Source organism: Ambystoma mexicanum, chromosome 6p, assembly GCF_040938575.1.
Source record: "Ambystoma mexicanum isolate Mex_15411 chromosome 6p, UKY_AmexF1_1, whole genome shotgun sequence".
Taxonomy (NCBI): Eukaryota; Metazoa; Chordata; class Amphibia; order Caudata; family Ambystomatidae; genus Ambystoma; species Ambystoma mexicanum.
Genome location: NC_090935.1, coordinates 505,876,993 through 505,898,905, shown reverse-complemented (window position 1 = coordinate 505,898,905; position 21,913 = coordinate 505,876,993). Strand labels below are relative to the sequence as shown.

The 21,913-nt window shown below is 44.8% G+C and overlaps 1 protein-coding gene across 3 annotated transcripts in view; it reads right to left on the bottom strand.

The window, feature by feature from the left end:
* The window catches only part of RAB3C (RAB3C, member RAS oncogene family), an 829,967-nt gene that overhangs the window by 18,559 nt on the left and 789,495 nt on the right, over positions 1-21,913 (bottom strand). The window lies entirely within an intron of this gene.

The following is a 21,913-nucleotide window of genomic DNA, read 5'->3' as shown; positions in this document are numbered from 1 at the left end:
TGTTATACTAAAGCAGATGCATGAGTAACAGTTAAAGGTTAATCTGGAGGCTGAGGTTAAAGATACTCTGCACTGTGTCGCTTCTTGGTTTCTGACCCCTGCTGTAGAGAGTGGAGTCTCCTGATGCTGTGGAGAGGGAAGCGTCATCTGAGGCAGATGTCAACACCATTATATAAAGCAATGTTGACACAGTTATGGGGAAAGGGAGAACTGATTTGATGTGCTGTGTTTATTTCCTCGTTGTTGGAGACTGGTAGTGAGGTTGTGAAACTGATATGCATTGACTGAAACAAAGGGAGATGCCGTCCCTAACCTCATACTACTTGGAACGTTCCTGCAGGGGGTCTAAGCGTTCTAGGTCGGTGGACCTCTGTAGATCGGCATCAGAATGAAACATTCATTTGCCTGCTTGACAAACCAAATAACAGGAGCTAGGAGCTCATTTCCTTGGCTTATCCTGCATTTTGGGGGCAGGTGTTGCTTGGGCGAAGAGTCCATCCCTTGAGGTCTCTGCCATGAGGTCCCCGCCAGCCTGCGGCTAGGTCTTAGCTACTAGAAATGTTGTGTAAAGAGCATCTCAAAGGAGCCAGGTGGGTACTACCAGCGAGGCAGTCAGTGCAGAGAGAGAAGAGTCTGTGAGGAGACCATCAAATACACACAGGTTGTGAGGAGTACAGGGAAGAGACAGCTGTAATGCACTGGCATGTGAATATGCAGGAATTATTTGAGGGACTGAAGCTTATGAAGTCTGGTTAACGATTCCACAGAGCTATCACTTCATACACAAGAAGTTGTAAAGATAGTTTTAAGTTATTTTATGTTATGTTATTTGATATTTGTGTGTCAAAATAAGAATGACTCTGTAATTATTGCGCCAAAATTTTCACAGTTGATTTGGTTTTATTATGGAACAAATATAAATGTTTTTCAGTTTGCTCCAACTTGGTTCGTTGTAATTATATTGCAAGCCCCAGTGAGACACGTGTTTCGGCCTAAAAAAGCCATTTTCAAATCTGGGCTAATTCCCGGTTGTTTACGAAGTATATATATTCGCTCAATGCGGTTGTTATGAATTCTCTATTGGGTTATATCCCAAACTTTCTTCCTTGAACAGATCCTAGTTTCCCGCATTGCCTCCGAAATCGTTGTGTAGGTCCTAGATTAGCCCTGATTTGAAAAAGGCTTTTTTAAGGCGAAACACGTGTCTCACTGGGGCTTGCAATACAATTACAACGAACCAAGTTGGATCAAACTGAAAAACATTTATATTTGTTCCATAGCAAAACCAAATCAACTGTGAAAATGTTGGCGCAATAATAGGAGGTAGCCATGGCGCTAGTAGCGCCATGGCTGCCTCCAAAACCCTTCCGACTCTGGCCTGGTGAATGGAGTAATTACCGGTCCATTCCGAGGTCGGAGGGACCGGTAATTCCCCATTCACCAGGGCCATTCCCCATTCCCATTTGAGCCCCCATAGGGCTCAATGGGAAGGGGGAAGACGGCAATAACAGTACCACAAATTGAGGTACCGTTATAGACACTGGTGTCCCTTTGCGGGTCCCGTCCTTAACGCCTGCAAAAACCAGGCGTTAAGGAAGGACCCGCAAAGGGAACTCGTAGTAGGGCGGTAAGGGATTACTGACACCGGTGCCCTTACCGGTGCCAGTAATCCCTTACCGCCCACCTCGTAATGAGGCCCAATGTCTTGCTGTTACCACATCGTATATGATGAGAAATTAACAAAGATGATGTTGTGGAAAGTGAACAGAAATGGTCTAAGAGACAGAAAGAACCTTTGATGTAACTCATAACATGATCAGATTGACTCATTCTTCTCATTTGTATTAGTAGTTATGGTTACATGTAATTATAACTAATGAAATAATAACTAATGAAAAAAGAACAAATACAAAATAACTAATTCCAAAATAAAAATAAAAAATGTTTGTTGTTTTTGGGGGGATATACCCAATGCCCCCCTTTTTTAAAAATAATAATACTTTCCCCATGACAAAAACCATTATTCCCTCTCACAACCCCATTTTTTGTTTTTTTTAAAATATGTTATTTTTTCATTTGTTATTTTTTCATTAGTTGTTTTGGATTCGATATAATCACTGCATACCGTATTTATGAGAAGGCCAAGATATCATTTGAAACTGAAATGATAGAGGTTTACCTTTAACAGAGGGAGGAGACAGTCTCAGGGTAGAGTGCATTTACAAGATGCATTGGTAGACTGGATAATGAAGGTTGATATGGGAACATAGACCATGGACAGGGGCAAGGGAAGAACACCTAAATAGTCTGACAATTAGAGCCTCATGTCAGTATTACAATGATTGCAATTCACATTGCATATTCCTATGAGCCAAAAGTGAGAGAGGTGAGTTGGCAGTCAGTGGGATAGGAAGGTGGAGCTGTGTAGGGCCCTCCTTTGATTGCTAGAAGCATGTGGAGTTGGAGCCTTATTGTGAAGAGTTCCACAGATGGAATAGCATTGATGGCTGGTTGGAGAACGCATTCCAGTGGAGTGGGCATGGAGAGAGAAGGAGCACAGGCAGGCGTGGGGCTGAGAGGTTTCAGGGAGACAAGAAGCAGTGTCTGAGTGGAAGAGTACAGGGAGATGCAGTCAGCAAGGTAGTGATGACAAAACCAGAGATGGATTTAATGAGAAGGAACATAAAGAGAGAGTGATTTTGCATAGCGAGTCATTTTTCATAGTGTCTGTAGTTTGAGATGTTTGAGGGCAGCGAAAATATAGAGGGAAAGACAAAGGAGCAGGCTTGCGCAATAGTCCGTCGGTTTGCTGGGCATTAGAGCAAAGTTTTCTTATGTTCGTAAGGTTGCGTGTGGCTGTAAGAACAGTGGCGATGATGAATTGGCAGCGTTTCAGGTCACTAACAAAGAGAACCCCTACGTTGATGGTATAAAGAAATCCAGGTTTGAGGATATGGGACAAGGGAGAGTGTAGTCAGCATTGGCGGCTGGGAGAAAGTTGATGAGTTATGCATGAGGCAGCAAAGAGCCAGCAAATGACGGATAGTGATAAAGCATTTTGTTACACATTCAGCGATAGGACGGGTGAAGGAGGGGAAGTAGAAGATATCCTGGGCATTGTCAACTTAGAGTGCAATAGCACGGGTGAAGGAGGGGAAGTAGAAGATGTTTTAGGTATTGCCAGCTCAGTGTGCTATAGCACCGGTGTTGGAGGGGAAGTAGAAGATGTTCTGGGCATTGTCAGCTCAGAGTGCGATAGCACGGGTGAATGAGGGGAAGTAGAAGATGTTCTGGGGCTTGCCAGCTCAGAGTGCGATAGCATAGGTGAAGGAGGGGAAGTAGATGTTTTAGGCATTGCCAGTTCAGTGTGTTATAGCACAGGTGAAGGAGGGAAAGTAGAAGATGTTCTGGGCATTGTCAGCTCAGAGTGCAATAGCAAGGGTGAAGGAGGGGAAGTAGAAGATGTTTTAGGCATGGCCAGCTCAGTGTGTGATAGCACAGGTGTAGGAGGGGAAGTAGAAGATGTTCTGGGCATTGTCAGCTCAGAGTGCGGAGCACGGGAGAAGGAGGGGAAGTAGAAGATGTTCTGGGCATTGCCAGGTCAGAGTGCAATAGCACGGGTGAAGGAGGGGAAGTAGAAGATGTTCTGGGCATTGTCAGCTCAGAGTGCAATAGCAAGGGTGAAGGAGGGGAAGTAGAAGATGTTCTGGGCATTGTCAGCTCAGTGTGTGATAGCACGGGTGAATGAGGGAAAGTAGAAGATGTTCTGGGCATTGTCAGCTCAGAGTGCGATAGCACGGGTGAATGAGGGAAAGTAGAAGATGTTCTGGGCATTGTCAGCTCAGAGTGCGTAGCACGGGAGAAGGAGGGGAAGTAGAAGATGATCTGGGCATTGTCAGCTCAGAGTGCGATAGCACGGGTGAATGAGGGAAAGTAGAAGATGTTCTGGGCATTGTCAGCTCAGAGTGCGTAGCACGGGAGAAGGAGGGGAAGTAGAAGATGTTCTGGGCATTGTCAGCTCAGAGTGCGATAGCACAGGTGAAGGAGGGAAAGTAGAAGATGTTCTGGGCATTGTCAGCTCAGTTTATTCTAGGGAGGAGGTCCTTGTTAAAGTTCCATGAGATGGCGAAGTCAAAAGAATAGGAGGACACGCAATCAAGTACATAGTCTTTGAAGCTGAGGAAGGAAAGAGTTAAAGGACGGATGACAGTGTCCAGAGGGTTCTAATAGAATGATAATGGAGTAGAAGTGAGTGAGCTGGGCAGTGGTTAGGAATTTGGAGATGTCGGTGAGAGCAGTCTCAGGGTTATGATTATGCAGTTGAAGACAAATATTATAAGGATTATAGAGTAGTGGGGTAGGAGAGAGATAGGTATGTAGAATGAGGGAGTGTTGACATCCGCAGTGTTATGCGTTACCAGTGGTATGGCAGTGGCTGTTTTATAACAGGCTGGGGGTGATGCAGAAGAAAGTCTGAGGTCGATTATGGTGCAGAGGTGAGAGGAGTTGACAGTTGAAGGTTTCCTGACAGTTTGCAAAGGATGAAAAGGAGCACAGGATGGGAAGGCAGATGAAAGGATGGGTAGAAGTTCAGTAAGGGAGGGGGAAGAACTGGCATATTGAATAGAGCATGGGGGAGATGGAAGGAGGCTACAACAAGGGAGGCAGAAGTGTGGAGAAGGTGTCATTTATTTTGTTGATTTTAGTGAGAAGTAAGGATGTCTTGGGAGGGTAGGTCAGGGGCAATGTGCTCGCCTTGGAAGCAAGACGACACGGAGCAACACAGGTTCTATCCCCGGGTCCGCGCTTAGAAACCTCTGGGTATTAAGCGTGTTAGAAATAACCTATCATATCATATCAGAGGTAGGAGGCAAGGTAATCAGCAGAGACAAAGGGGGTTATATAATGCTATTTAGAGTGGGGTTGGAGTTTATCCTGGAGGGCTATACAAGTATGCAAGAGTGCACGCTCAGAGAGGAAATAAAATTTGAGGAATACGATCATTTGGCATAGTCAAATGTGCTGGCCAGGCCCAGCAGAGAGTTTTGTAGGCTGTGATTAGAGTGGGCGATTCATGATTTTCTTCAGCAGGTGGGTGGTGGGGGAAAGCGATGGTTCAGGTTGTAGTGGGAGGAACAGAAGGAGTGGGCAGGACAGTGATCATGAAAGGGAGCTACCAGTTCTGTGTTGAATTTGATTAGAGTTCAAAGAAGGGAGGAAGCGGAAGAGAGAGGGATTGGAGGGAGACTTTGAGCCTCATTACGAGTTTGGGGGTAGCCATGGTGCTATTAGCGCCATGGCTGCCTCCAAACTCGGGCCCGGGTCCCGGTTCCTTGAATGAGGAATTACCGGTTCATTCCAACCTTAGAGGACCCAGTAATTCCTCATTCAAAAAACCCATCCCCATTCCCATTTGAGCCCCAATAGGGCTCAATGGGAATGGGGAGGGAGCTAATAATGGGCCCTGTTAATAACAGGCCCGTTATTAGCTCTGTGGTCCCCTTGCGGGACCTGCAAAGGACGTCTGGTCTGACCAGATGTTCTGAGCGGGTCCCGCAAGGGAACCACATAATAGGGCGGAATGGGTTTACCGGCACCGGCACCATTACCGGCGCGTTTAAACCCATTCCGTCCACCTCGTAATGAGGCCCTTTGACTTGGTCAAGAGAGGGGAACCTTCTAGTTGGCTTACAGTTTGATTTAGTAATAGATGAGGGAGAGAGGATCGAGAGTTGAATGGGAGTAGAGATGCTGAAGCGCATGAGTGAGTGGTTGGAAGGAGGTCAGTAGTGAGAGCAGAGTATGGGTTTGGATAGGAAGGTTATGTAGATTTTCTAATGAGTGGTCAGAGATACTGGAGTTTTAGTTGATGTGCCTAAGTCATATTGAAGATTAAGGTCCCCCATTATAGCGGCAGCCCGGAGCATTTCAAGCAGCTGATTAATATCAGGAACAAATGGTTAAGGGTACGAGGTGGGCAGTAGGGCAGGCAAATAGTATTATTGGGGAATGGAGCAGTCAGATGGGTTCAGGGGACTCAGCACTGTGTCCTTGCTGATCATCAAGATCAACACAACCACTTTTGTTTAAGAGATGAGGGGAGTGAGAGTGTGTGGAGGGAAGCCCCGGTGGCAGTGTTGTGAGGGGATTCAAGCTTGGGAACCACAACAGAGTGGGTGTTGGTAGTCAAAGTGATTAGTGAGAGAGCATTTCTTTTCTTTCTGAGGGGGTGGGCATGTCAGAAGTCCATGGTGAGTACAGAAGGAGACCAGAGGGTGAAGACTTATATACATTGCTATTTGAACGGAGACAATGAAGACTTGCTTGTAGTGTGTGGAGGGGGGAAAGAGGAGCGCCCAGAGTGGCATTTGGGAGGTGAATGATGTATGCGGATGGAATGCCAGATGGAGACAGGGAGGCGGTGGAATGGGAGATGGAAGGCAGAGGCCATGGACTGAGAGAGTGGGAAAGAACAGTGAGCAGGAGTGTGATAGGTAAGAGCATGATGAGCAGAGTGAAGCAGAAAGTAGGTGTGGGCATTTGGTGCCTAAACAAGCACAGCGTGTGGTGTGATTGCCTTGACAGGTAGTTGGAAAGTGCAGTGGGAGTGCAATTTGGATCTTTTGATCCCTAAAAGTCTGAGTGGTATCAGTCTTCTTACATCTGGCCATGCTGTACTATGGATGCGGTATCCAGTAGCACCAAGATAAATATTAATATCCATAACACACGTATCAACCAACAATACAAAATGTAGGCAGCAGGGAGTTAGTGACCAACAAAAGAATGTAGCCAAATGGAAGATAGCAACAATCAATAAGATTTGTAGGCAATATGCCAGCAGTTACCAAGAATTAAAAGACTTTAGGTAGTAACATGGTAGTGACCACCAATATAAAATTAAGGTAATATGCCACTAGTGGCCAACAACTTTGACGTGTAAGCAATAGGTCAGAAGCAACCATTTACAATCAGAATGAGATTTGAGTCCAAATACTGAGGTGCATTTGTGGTGGTGGAGCATGTGGGTTGCACTAGAGGTGAGGGTAGGGCAGGCAAGGAGAGGGACCCCTATGACATTACAGGCTTTAGCATGGCAAAAGAGAACTTGTCCTTAAATATTACACTCATTCCGAGTAGGGCGGTAAGGGATACCGGGCACCGGTAAGGAGACCAGTGCCGGTAATCCCTTACTGCCCTACTACGAGGTCCCTTAGCGGGTCCCTTCCTTAATGCTTGGTCTGACCTGGTGTCATGGACGGGACCCGTTAAGGGACCTGCGCCCAAGGTCTGACTAGACCGGTAAGTCCCCATTGCACCAAACTGGACACGGTACCATTATTGGTGGCAGTCATGGCACAAATAGTGCCATGACTGCCACCAAACTTGGAATGAGGGCCTGTGTGTAGGATGGCAGACGTTAGAATGCCTGGTCGAGAGTCAAGTGGGGGCATTTGACTGCTTCCAGTTTATAGGGAGTGTGCCTGATCACAAGATGGCCACTATAGTGAACGGGAGCCTAGAACATTCCCTTAGATCCTTTATCTATTGCATACTGATATGCACTGCTCTTATACAAAAAGCTCCTGTAGTCGACCCCCAAATAGATGGATGAAATGACAGGGGAGGCCATCTACTTACTGATCAATGTTTTAATTTTAGTCTTGGGTTTTTGTTTAGTTCATGCTTAGAAGGGAGCCACATATTCTTGAACTCAAAGTAATATTCGGAAATGCTGTGCTTGGTGCAGGACTAAAAATGATAATATTAATGGCCTTGCTCCTATCTTATTTTGAATTGAATTACACAAAAATGACAGAAAGGAATGGATCACTGTACATTTCCAAAAGCAGTAGCTTCTGTGTTATTCTTTGTTCCCCAAACTTGCCCGAGTAATCCACACATTTGGACATAGATATATGGGTTTTACAACCTTAATATGTGCTTATGGATACCAAGAGTTGGCATTGCCTGTTAAAGGAATTGCCAGTCAACCCTATCAAAAGCATTCTCCAGTCAATAAAAGCAAGTACCAACTGAGTGGTCAGACCTCTTGCTAAATCCTGCTATGAGCCAATTTTACTTCTGGTACCACACATGCCATTCTTAACTGTTTACATGTACTACAGAAGCCAATCTTCACTGAATTATGAGGATTAAAAACATTCATAGTTTTAGGAATCTTAGCAGATTCTAACTATACACTCCTTCAAATACAAATGTGTCTTTAACTCTAAATCTCAATCATTTTTAATTTTGGCTATTAGGTGGCGCTGAAAGTGCTACCTATAAAGCCAAAAATATTGTCATGAAATTAAGATCTTTAACATGAGAGCTTGAAATAGGGGCTTTGGTTTCTAATTCTTTTCAGTGCAGTTTTACATATGAGGATGGGTATTATGTAGTTCGGGCTATGTATCCCACCCGTTTAATGCCCATCGCTAAGTGCAATCAATAGACGTCTCCACCCCATTTCCACCCATCTACACCCACATCACACCTCTGTTTGCACTCTTTGGCTGAATTTCTACAGTGTGGTGAATTTGTCAGCCATTTTTTACTTCCAAAAGGGTGGCCGGCATGTTTTAATGTTATCAAAAAGTAATTTGACTTGATTGATGCTTTTAAAAATATTTACAGCATTTTTTAAGTTATTTTACATATTTTGATGTATTTGGTTTTCAAATTAAAGACGCTTTGTTAAAGATACATGTTTTGTAAAATGGCTTTCAAATTCTCCATATACTGATTTGTGGGTTGTGTTTCCAGTGTCTCGTGATTGGCTGTGCAGATAATGCTGTCAGGAGGATGCCATTGGTTCTGTGCAGAGGGCAGGCATTCTATTTCAGCATGGAATTCTGAAGAAATGTTCTTTGGAACAGTGGTGTCAGGTCTGCTTATTGTAAGCGACTTTGGGCTTGTTTTAGCCCAGAGTCGCGTATAAACTTTCCAGGTCGCTTGGCGCGGTTTTTATCCGCTTATCTTCTTCTCTGTGTGCTTATAGTTGCGCTTAATTAATGACCGTCAGCGCCGCCAGCCCTACATGGCCATTAAGGGTAATTACACATGAATGGAGAAACCGGAGAAGTCTCATACACCCGCCCTGCAGGTCCGGCGGCAAGTCCGCATTGGAGGAACGGACTTTGCAACGTATTCCATCTCTTCACACATGTTACGCCTGTTGCCCTTATCAGGCAGCTGTGTACTGAGAACTGAAGGGGATTCACGCGCCATTGTCCGTGGCAGGCTTGGCAGTAGTGAGCGGCTTAACAGGGCAAAATAAAGGGGTGTGTGTATGTTTAAATCCTGCTCCATCCCTCGGATGTGTGTCATTGTTGCTGACACCCACCCCCCAACGTGTATGGCAGAGTATTACATCTTTCCCCCCTCCCTGCTTACTAAGCATTTCATGTCTATGCAGCTGGTTTGAAGATCAGCGAGAGAGGCACTGGTAGAAGGTAGGGTCACCTTCCTACACCCTGCCCCCGAGCCCTCACCCACAGTTGTGCTTTTTTTCTTGTGTGTTAGTGAGAGGAGCCATCTGCGGTGGACGTTAGAAAGGTTTTATGTGACTAGACCCCATTTCAAAGGTCTCAAGAGAAAAAGACCGATTAACATTGACCGATTTTCTTTTGTTCAGAAAACTGGCAATGTAAAGCTCTTTTCTCTTGAGACCTTTAAAACGCGGTTTCCCTTTTTCTTTTCATATTCAGGGGTTTTCATCCCCTGAGCCCCCCCCCATTGTTCCTCCGTGCCGACCACCACCTCCAAACCCCCAGTACCCCAAACCAAAGCACATATATATACACACAATAAACGCACCAACCCACACACACCCACAAGCCTCCGTCTCTCAGCCCCAGTCCCCTCCACCAACACCCATCGCCCTTCATTCCCCCAAACCAAAACACATGTATACATACATACACACAACACACACACTCACCCACACACTTACCCGTTCTCCTGGTCCTCTGCTTCTGGGTCCCGCCCTAACTGTCAGCCCCTGCACGCACTTGTGTGCGGCAGGGGCGTGGCAGTTGGATTTAGAAAGACTGATCCATGCGGTCACGGCGCAGTCTTTCTAAATTGGTCTTTAAGTGAAAAGATCTTTTTAAAAAGATCTTTTCACTTAGGACTTCTAGAAAATGCTACTGATTTCTGAATAAGCTTTAAAACGCTTACGATCGCAATGGCCCTCATTAGGACTCCGGCGTTAAACCATGGTGCTATTAGCACCATGGTCCATGCCGGAGTCCGCCATGGAGAAAGGGGGAATTACCACCCCATTCCAAGGTTGGCAGGGCGGTAATTCCCCCTTTCTCCATGGCCCTTCCCCATTCCCATTTTTGCCCCATAGGGCTCAATGGGGATGGGGAAGGCAGCAATTACGGTACCGCAAATTGCGGTACCGTAATTGCCATCAAGGTCCCTTTGCAGGTCCCTACTTTAACGGCTGGTCCAGACCAGCCTTTAAGGTCGGGAGGCGCAAAGGGACCGCGTAGTAAGGCGTTAAGGGGTTAACGGCGCTGCAGCCTTTTACGGCGCCGTTAACCCCTTAATGCCGGGGTCGTAATGACCCCCAATGTGTTATATTCGAATATGGAGTTCCCAACATTTGAAAACTCCTTTCTTTCTCCAACCAACACCTCCGTGAATCACACCACCTGTTACAACAACGACGAAACATGGGCAACAAATGGGGCTGAGGAAGATGTTCCCAACAACCACATTCCCTACCTCAGGTGATACACAGGGACCGGTCCTCTCTTTGTGTAGCTGTTAAGCTTGTCTGCAATGAGGTCGCCCCCGGTGGAAGTTCATTTAGTAATATTATGGATTGAACTCAAGGAAGATGTTCACATTCTCCCCTTAATGCCGCGACTTACCTGCAGAGGTCGACACCTTACTTGCCCACGGCAGGCTTCTTACCTATCCATGTCTTTGGGGACATACTATCCCAGCAGCCTCTGGGTTTACTCAAGCACACTTTTCACACACTATTTTCAATGTATAAACTTGTCTATAGCCGAGGCTTTGACTCCCACACTTGCACCATGAGGTGAAACGGCACGACTTGCACAGTAATGTCGTGACATGTTTATACCTGAACTTGAGGTGCTTAGCATATTGGCCTCATTATAAGTTTGCTGGTCCGGTAACAATGGTACCGGTAAGCTACCAGTACCGTAGTTACCGGTCCGGCAAACTACGAGTTCTGCTTGCGGGTGCCTTCCCGATCTGGCGGGCGTACCGCACCCATGAGCAGAGCATGTCGGATGCACCGGCACCATTTAAAATGGTGCCGGTGCATCCGACCTCCCCATTCCCATTGAGCCCTATGTGGCAATTACCGGGTCAGGCTGGGCCATAATGACCCGGCAATTGCCCATTCCTGGGCACCTGAAAAAAAATGATACCGGAGGCAGCCGTGCCTGTTTTACCGGCACAGCTACTGCCAGTATCGTAATGAGAACCAATGTCTTTCATAATGTTCATGTCATGGGCAAAATAACACTGTTTTGAATGTTTAAATGAACGCTGTTCCTAATGGCATGGTGCCCATACGCACATGCGATAATGCCCAAGCTGCGTGTCTCACGGGGAGCCACCTGCCTGCTGGGTTATCTTGCCATAGGTCTGACTAATGACGTTTAATGCATTTCATATCTGTTTACATTTTGGTAATGCCCGTTTTACCAACACACCACCGCACCCATTGAACATATGTGTTCACCCCGTTTAATCTCTGTGTGTCTGAATAACTAAAGAATGCTGTGTGTTTACTCTTTGCGCGCTTGTAAGCCTCTTTTCCCTGTGGCATCTGGAGCTGGCAGCGGCTTGAGTAGGCAATGAGGAATGCATTCCAAGTGGATTAATGGGGTCACTGAAAGTGTGTTTGAGATTGGTCAGGTGAACAAACACGAGAGACTTGCTGATTGTGTTGTGAGTCAGTGCTCGGATGAGAATGGCCTAAGGTTTTAGTTTTCGCAAGGCAGTTGTGTGACACTGTCTCACTATTTTTGTGAGTCGTTGTGTGAGTCAGGCCTGGTGTTTCATAGAGCAGTTGTGAGAATGGTGGTACCTTAATGAAGCACTGAGGGGTTATCTTGAGGATTGAGCCAGTTTTAGCTTTGGCTGTTGAGTTGCACTAAAGCTCCACTTATAACCTGAAACGATTGCATTGGAGTAAAGCTAGGAGTGAGACGGGATGTGTGGAGGGACACACAGCTTGTGGGGGATTATTTTGTTATTTACCTACCCTATGAATGGCTATGACCAGGCTAATCCCTATGCAGCCATTCAATCCATTCCCTGCCCCCTCGTCGCACAAAACACATCCTCCTAGGATCTCTTTGAACAAGCTTTATCAAGCAGTAACAGCAAACATAGTGCTGCAAGTGCATGACTTTGTTATTCCAAAGCAGTGTTTAGAGTTAATTGCTTAACTGTAGATATAAATGTGCTGCTGGTGTAATAAAATTGACTTAAACAAGTGTGCCTCCAGCCACTTTTATAACTGGTATGCGTGCCCTTTTGACAAAGTCCTATTTAAAACAAACACACACTGTAAAAGACAACAGTTTTAGCTTGTGTTTAGGTATATTAGATAGGCATCTGCCAGGCACTGCAATCCTATGTCCAGGTGCTCCCATCAATTTGCTGTTGTTAATGTAGTACCATTAGGGGAGTGCTCTTCAAATGGCTTTCTCATGCCTACAAACAAAAGCCAAAACTGCTGGCTTTGCCAATGCTTGTTTCATAAAGTGCGTGAGCAAAATTGCGGAGCCAGTCATCATTTTGTTTGACTAAATTACATTTTTAACGGTCTTCATAAATGTGCAATTCTTAATATTGCCTGCTAATGGATTTTCATATGACATACGATCTTCTCTGCTATCCTTTTTACACAGCATGTTTCTGTTTGACTAAATACCTTCATCAGGCTCATGTGGCGCACACTTTGAAGCGATCAATGTGAAAGGTAGAACACATTGATTCTTTCTTCCACATACGGAAAGCACCCCCTTTGCATCTTTTTTTTTAATTAACCACACAGATTTTTTTTTTGTTGTACTGCACTGCGGCGGCCAAACACAATATTCAATTTGTTTTGATTCCACAGGCTGATGCAGTGCCAAACACAATTCTCTTGCGTGCTCTTCTTGTTCCTTCCATGGTTTATGCTGTCGCGAAAGATGAACCACTGAAGGAATCACACTTTAAAATGTTATGATAAGGGCTCAAAACCTTAGCAAAAATGATGGCACGCATGATTAAGAATACGAGGTCTTATTCATATTCAGTTGATCGATCATAAAATGCGATTAGCCTGTTTTTTATTTTCATGCAACCCCCGCCACACCCCGCAACTACTAACCAACAGCTATCCAACTTTGAGATTTGCTCCATTTAGTAATTGGTGTGTAGCTATACAGCTGAGGAAATAAATGAAATGTGCACGCCAAGATGGCATCCTTCATAAAAAAAAAAAAAACTGGCTACATCTCGAGCGAGTTAATGAAAAACATGCACTGTTGCGGAATGTGAAACGCGCAAAAACAAGACATGACGCAGTCGCTTGCTATATCAGCAACAGCACCTAATACAGTTGCACTGAATGCTTAACTACACATTCTTAATTCTTAATTCTTCAGCACCTGTGATCCAGCAACAGTATAAGAACAATGTTTATTTAAGAAAAAACATACCCGAGTTTGCTCAATTAAAAAGATTAGGGCCTGAATTGAAAATGCCCGAGTATGTTTTCAATAAGAAGGCTTTAAACCAAACAAAGGAACTTTCCTATTCTGGCCGTATCTCAGCAGCAGACTCAAATAGTGCCAAGAATTGACTACATCGACAGAGGGAAGCACACGCATTGTGCATACTTTTTGATTACAATTCCACATCTGCATGAAGGAGTTATGGCTGATCTTGGAACAGATGTGATTCCCCTGGATATCCCTTTACGAAGATCCTCAGACTTTAAGGGTTTTGATCTCTGTTTCTAGCACTGACATATAAAGAGAGAGCAGGGATGCAGCGTTTCTGGTTCATCACTAGACCCTCTTTCACCTCGATTTGAAAAAGAGCATATTCTGTTGTTGGCTGGGGATTTAGCTAATAGTATACACGTCTTCTTCAGAGAGGCATTTTTCTGCCACATTTGAAAGAGGCTCAATTTAAAAAGGCACGTTTAGATCCAGACAATCCTACAAATTGCAGGACTATAACCTTCCCCTTTCAGGGTAAAATCAGGGAAGGAGAGGCAACCTTTCAATGATTAAAATGAATCGAAAACAAGGTAATTTGCTGGCTAGCTCTCGGTGTGGCCTTTGCCCTATGCATAGTACAGAAGCGACAGTGCTATTTATTTGGGAAAAGCTTTTAGAGTTCAGAGGTAACCCTGCACCCTTTATCCTTTGTGATTTGTCGGCAGTGTTCGATATGGTGAATCACAGCATCCAATTACAATGTCTAGAATTATGGATAAATATGGCTGGGTCTGCCTTAGCTTGGCTGGGAAGCAGAGTGTCCAGGTAGGAGTCTTCTTCCATTCAGCAGCCATTTTCTATGTGGTGTCCTTCAGGGCCCAGTCCTGTCCTCTCTCGTTTAAATGGTTACTAGGTCTGGAAAAGATCCGGGGCTATGCTAATGTGGGAACTGTCGGGGCTGGGGGATAGCTGGCCTTTTGGTTGTATCCCCTGAGCTTCTATCTGGGGCTTCAACCAAAAGACCCAGGGCTATAGCCCTCTAAACCCCACTCCCAGCAATGCCTCTGCCTTTTGGTACAAGTCCTAGAAAAGGGGCTCTTGAAAGTCAGCTATCTGCTGGTGACTCACACATTTGTGTGGATCCCGTGGGAAATCTAAAGTAAGTAGAGTGGTGGAAGAGTGCCTGGGCATGGTACAGCACTGTGTGCGGGACAACTGCATATGACTTAACAGTGATAAAACAGAAGTATTACTGCTTGGTTCTTCAGTAGAGTCCCCCCTTCCCTTCTCTTGGCATGTTAGTCTTGGAGCAACCCCTCCCCCTGAGGAGGTAGCTAGGAGCGTGGGTGTTTTATTTGATTGTCGACTGTCTTTTACCCCACAGATAGATGTGGTGATAAAACATGCATATTATCATCTGCACAACGTCACACCTACTGGGTACAGAGCATCTTGAAACTTTAGTTCAGGCAGTGGTTATTTCAAGAGTGCAACACTGTCTAGCTTTGTCTCTCCATCAGGGGTGTTGCTAGGTATGGAAAAGATCAGGGGCTAAGCTAATGGCGGGACTTCGGGCTAGGTAGCATTTTGGTTGCAGCACCTGAGCTTCTTTCCAGGGCTGCAACCAAAAGACCCGGGGCTGTAGCCTCCTCAGCCCCCCCTAGCAACGCCTCTGCTCTCCATGAAACTATTATTTACGCTCCATGATGTCCAAAATCGCGTGGTTTGTGTGATTTCTGGACTGCAAACATGTTTTCATATTTGTCAAGCCTGTTCATTGTTAGCCTGGCTGCCAAAAGAATTCAAGCTCAAGGGCCCACACACATCTGGAACAGAGTGAATGGATTTGCGCTCAAATATTGAATATTGTGTGGCAGTGCATTCCAACCAGCTCCAACCAGTATGAAAGATATGTTGGTGGTAGACACATTTAACACACCTCGATACCACGGCGGACCACTGGGCACCTTGGAGAGCAGCCTTTGGGAAAAATTACCAATGTCCATTAGAAGCGCTACACTCCAGGCCTTCAATAAAAGACTTCATCATTATGTATTGTCTTGCAATGTTCCTTGAATCCCAGAGGTGAAAGTGTGTGCATGGGCTTGCCACTGCTCTGTCTATTGCATGTTTAGGTTTTTGGTCTTATTTATTTGAATTGTTATTACTATAATGCTATTTGTATGTATTGTTTTATGTGCAAGGTTAAGCTTCAACGCTTTGAAACTGGTACATGTGTGCTTACGACTTTTTTTACCACTACTAATACTACTACTATTACTGCAACAACTACTAGTTCTATGAAGAGAAAGCTGCACTGATGCCCTCATTACAGGTGGCACAGGTGTTTTCCTCGGATTGCGGCCAATTACCGTTGTTGCCAGTAAGAGGCTCTGCCTGATTACAGGAATAATGCCTGTTCAGCTGTAAATTAAGCGGATGTACTGCAAAACCGCCATTGGTGTTTCAGAAAATCCCCATGCATTAGTTGAAACATTCATTTTTTTAACCCTTTCAAGCCGCATGGGGGTTCTAATACATATGTTTCCCTCCCACAGTGAAGGTAAACCATGCCTGAGTGTTTTGGTGTTTGGCATAGCAGGTAACAGAGTGATTTGCACCTGACTAAAGTCTTTCGGCGCTGTCTATTGGAAAGGAGGAGCCCAGAAGGAGGAGCCTACAAGTACTCTCACTCAAGCAGAGCGTGTGGGGTGCCAGAGTGTTTTGGTGTTTGGGAGAGCATTTAACGAATCATTTGCATCTGACTAAAGTCTTTTGGCTATGTCTATTGGAAAGGAGGAGCCCAAAAGGAGGAGCCTACAAATACTCTCATTCTCGCAGAACATGCACAATGCCAGAGTGCTTTGGTGTTTTGGAGTTCTGGAACAGGAACGGGGTCGTGTTCTGTCCCTCCCTCCTTTTAGAACAGCAGTGAAGTGATTCAAGCTCAGCGGGTCGGAAAATGACATCGCAGATGAGAAGCACGGACAGAGCTCGGACTCGCCTTCAGATAAGACGTTCGCCCTTGAAGACTGTCCCTCAGACTGCCTAACTGTGCAAGATCGAGACTGCCCTGGATCTATGTTGGGGAAGGTCCTCATGAGTAGGAGTGAAAATGAAAGTCAACAAATTATCCACTTGAGGCCCTGACTGAATCCCTGTCTGAATTTGAAGTACTGGCACTGAGGGTTGAAGAAATCAACCCTCGGCAAATCCAAGAGGGGCTGCCTTCTGTGACCCAGCCTCCTCCTAATGCTGAGCCCGCCCCCTTGAGATGGGAGGGGGAAAGTTCGCTGTCATACAAGTATGTCCTTTGGAAATATCCACATGATTGGGACACAGGGTGGACGCTATTAATTGTTTTCATGAGCAGGTTCCTGCATGCTCATGGAGGGGCAGGGGCTCTAATGGATCCTGAAGTTCGGGGCAGGACTAAACTATGATATATAGAATTGAATGAACTTGAGAGGGGAATGAAGGAGCGAGAATCCATCAAGCCAATATCAAGCCAGGCGAACTGCCCGCCAGAAAAAAAATCTTAAAAATTCAGAATTGGCGGCTCAGCTAGCTAAAGGATTGATAGACCTGATGGAGAAAATCTCCTGTCAAAAAAGGAAAAGCCTGGCAACTATCCAGTATTGGCTGACCGCCCTAGAACAGGATATGTCATATGCTGATTTGAGCACCGAGTGTACCTCTTGCTCTACCCTCTCACCCTCCTGCCTTGGTCCTAGGACCTCTTGCTCCTTCTATACTGAAACTAATTAACACACAAACTGGAATTCCTCCTCCTGCTGAGCAGAGGGGTGATAGGAGAAGTGGGAGTGTGGATGGACAGAGATGTGTGTTGGAAGCACATTTTCCAAATAAAATCAATGCAAGATCCACCATTGGAAGGAGACCCTCAGCTAGTAGTTCCTCCTGCTCATCAAAGTCAAGCTCACATTCCTCTTCTTGGCTTATTTATGAAGACAGGAAAGGTGAGTCTAGACCTTCAAAGGAAGACCTAAGCTACATTCAACAGACGATGAAGGCAGCTCTCACAGTCTCTCTTTCCCCCTTCACCAAATTATATGAATCGATCCACAGTACCCTACAAGACCAATCCACCCTAATTGCAATGTTTCAGACCAAAATGAATAGCTTAGAAGGTGGAAGAAAGACTATATAAAGAAGCTGGAGCCTCTTCAGTCAGTGGCAGAGCTGCCTTTGTGACATGGCTAGGAGAGAGTCCACTGACAAAATGCTCCTGATGGATGCAATCTTGGAGGACTCTAAGTGGATGCGGATGCAATGGAAAGGAGAGCTGGCGAGGAATGTTAACAAACAAAAGCTGAAGTCCCCCAATCTCAATCCCTCTGTGCAAGCTAGCCGCACTGAAGAATTGGAGGTGGTGGAAGTGTCAGCTGTCTTAAAGTCCCCAAGCCAAGGCTTAGTAAAAGAGACAAACATGTTCTCCATATTTCAATCAGGCCCCACACAGGAGGTGCGGGTGGTGCTTAGTAGTGCTCAGAAAGCTGCAGGGATACCGAAGAAAAGAACCAAAAATATGTCAACACTATGGAAAAGGATATCAAATGGCTCGAGAGCCTTTCTAAGAAATCTAAAGACTCCTCCGTTCCTTGACATGAGACAATCATCAAAGCGTCAGAGAAAGGAGTTGATACTTCCACTAGAAGCACCACAATGGATAAAGTCTGTCCCAGCTACCATTGACTTGAGAAATAATGGAGTGGATGAGAATAATGAATCCACTACGGAAACATGTCTAAGCGATCTACTAGAAAAAATGGATTGGATCGATAGGAAGAAGAGGATGGAAAGAACAATGTAAGCAGATCTGACTGGGCAGAAATTGAAAGACAGGGCAGCCAAATCTGCCCTAAACAGCAAGGGCAATAGATTAGTAAACCCATTGCTAATGTAAAGCAACCTATTGCCACACAAAATAAGCAGCTGTTTAAAACAATGGAGGAACAAAGACTAGCATTGGAGGAACTGCTAGGGAAGGTAGATCAAACTAATGTATAAAAAGCTGATAACAAGCCCAGTCTGAAATGGTACCAGAAAACACAACAGGGAGTTAGAAAACAGACTACCCTTGAACAGGCTGCGCCAAAAAAAATCTAAAAGTCTACCTGGAGAGAATTATATCGGGCCCTAATGCCCCAATTCTGAATCGCTGGAATGTTATGAAGTTCCTCCAATGCATTCCTGCTCTTAGACACATAACCACCGAAGATATTAGGGTGGTAGAATTCGTGGTACAAAGAAAAATTGATTGGGTGATCCTCCACCTGGATCCGAAAACAACCAAGGAAAACTTGTTAGCCCAGAGTGATAAATTATTACCCCTGGGCTACAAACTTAGTGTTCACCAAAAGAGGATCAAAGTAGGTAATACAAAACCAGCTGAGTAGTGTATTTAGAAAACCAAAAGAAACCCGGCTGATGAGCTAACTCAAAGGAAAAAGCAAGCACTTTTCTCTCCAAAAGATCTGCCTCCCTTGAAATGTACTGTGGAAAATTAAAATGTCAAGCTGAACAGCAATGGCAATCTCAAAAATGCCAAACAGCAAGGCCTTGAGTCATCCAATTGGGACTTGCTAGCCGGGGCACTGGCAATAATAATCAGAAACAGACTGGTTGATATCGAGAAGAACTTGTATTTCTCATAGGATCTTGGAATACGAGAGGGTGTAAGGCATTATTTAGTGAACACACATACTCACTGAGGCAATTTGACATCTTATGCTTCCAAGAGACCTGGCTTAGTTCTAATCCCTCATGTGAAGGCTATGAATCCCATCTAAATCCAGCATGCAAAGGTATTTCTGGAAGACCCTTCTCTGGACTATTAACATTGTTAAAGGTGGATCTGGGGCTTAGAATGATTAGTCAGGACAATCTGAGCCCTTATGTGCAAGTCATGAAGTTCAGTAGGGGCACCCTTTCGGTGGCAACGTAATACCTTCTAGTGAATGCATATTAGAGGGTTAATATGTGCCAGAATGTGAAGTTTATTAAATTGATAATGAATGCCATAGACAAAGTCCTGATTGAATGGGAAGATCCCTGCATTATCATATGCAGGGACCTAAACACTCGTCTGCTGACTGGTGGTGGTTGGCCCCTGAGAAATTGGCAATTGCATGAAAGAGCTCGAGATTGGGTCTCAAAAACATCTGCTAAAGAACTATTCATGCTAATTGCACAAACAGAAGGCGATAGGCCGAGTGCCTGCACATGGGGAAGAGGTTTGCTGAGATCCTGCCTGGATTACTGTTTTGTATCTGGTAATTTGATAGAAAGGATTGGCAGATTTAACATAGTAAAACAACCCTTCAGTGACCAGTGTCTTCTGGCCATCTCTTTGCATGATATCAATCGGGTTCCTCCATGGGCGCAAATGGGTCCGGTCACAGTAACCTGAGTGAAAAATCGGTTAAAGATCAGACAACATAAGGTTACAAATATTTCCCAAAAATGTGAGTTACATATTGGAAAGGATCAGACCAACACAGAATATTTATGGATCCTTAAAGATTATAGTAAGCAATAACAGAGAGAATCCTAACAGAGCCCTGAAACATGCCCATGATCTCATGCTTGTGAAGGCCAGAAAAGAACTGAGAGACGACATCAGGAAACAAAGGAGAGAATTAGATACAGGAAGAAATGACATGATTCCGTACCCGTAAACAGAAATACTGTAATTGGCTACTGGCCACTACATCCCTGAGAATGAAAAGGGATGCTGAGAAAATGTTGCAAACCATCTGTCAAAAAAACACAAGAAATATCTGGGACGTCCTTAATAACGTAGGCCACTTTTGATTGTCCAGCATGATAGCATAAGTACCCGAAGAACAACAGGTAGCCCACTACTTTGTCCTTTTTGCCAACTCTTGATTCTTAAATCAAAGGGAAGACAGGAAAGATTGTAGGAGTTGGTACTTTGCACTGTAGGAGACAGATTTAAGTCTCATGATAGGGAGACTGTTTGTTGGGAGCGGCATTCCTGATGGGCTGTCTAACAAGGTTTAAAAGGGAATCCTGAAGCATGGGGAGGGTTGGCCACATCTATGTTTAATTAGATAATGCAGACTAAGCAAATTCCATCTACATGGCGGGAAGCCATCATAGGCCTCATATTCAAGAAGGGCGATCGAGGTGATCCAAAAAACTATCGCCCGATCGCTCTTGTGGACTCGCTGGGAAAATAGTTTGCATCGGTTTTGCTGTGACACTTAAATGCATGGGCAACAATAACAGATAGATTGAACCCTAGACAAACAGGGTTTGTGAAGGGAGTGGGGACTTCGCTAAATGTATTCCTTATCAATCTCTTGAAGCAGAGAGCTCTAGAGTCGGTAACCTGTGTTTACGTGGGCGTTATGGACCTTGCACAGGCCTTTGACTGTGTAAACAGAGAGTTCCTCTGGAATAAATTAAGGAAATGGAACTGTCCAGTCAGCCTGTTTGAGACCATGCGGGCCCTATACGCAAATCCTCCAATACAGGTTTGAATATCTGCTAATGGCCAGCTCTCAAGGACAATTGACCCCTTTTGCAGGCTGAACCAGGGATGTGTCTTGGCGCCCTAACTATTCAGCCTGTATGTGTCTGATCTTGGGGAATCCCAGAAAACAGTTGAGCCTTTCCACCAAGGATAAACTCGATCAAAGTCCCCTGGATACTATATTCTGATAAAGTGGTCTTTATAGATCACATCCCCATTGGCCTTCAGAGGTGGATAGAGACTTTTAACAAATATCTGAAGGTCATCAATATGAAAATCAATGTGGGAAAATCTAAGATCTTGGCGTTGGCGCATAGAAAATGAAAGGCCGGATTTGTTTGGAGAGTAGAGAGTAATATACTGGAGGTCATTGACACTATAGTATACCTTGGTGTGGTAATTAATAAGAAAATTGATGACAAGAGCCACTACATGTATCTTAGGAGGAAAGCAGAAAATCTATAAGTGCAGGGGGCTGCCCTACACAGAAAGTACGGCAGCTACTCCCTCTTGCCCCTTATTACCTTCTACCGACAAAAAGTCACTCAGATTTTGACATTTGGCTCTGAAGCAATGTTAAGGCAAATTTGGAGAATATTGGATGGAGTCTTCTGGCGAAAGATTTTGAAATTGACTAATTCCCTTCCAATAGCCTCCATTAGATATGAAATGA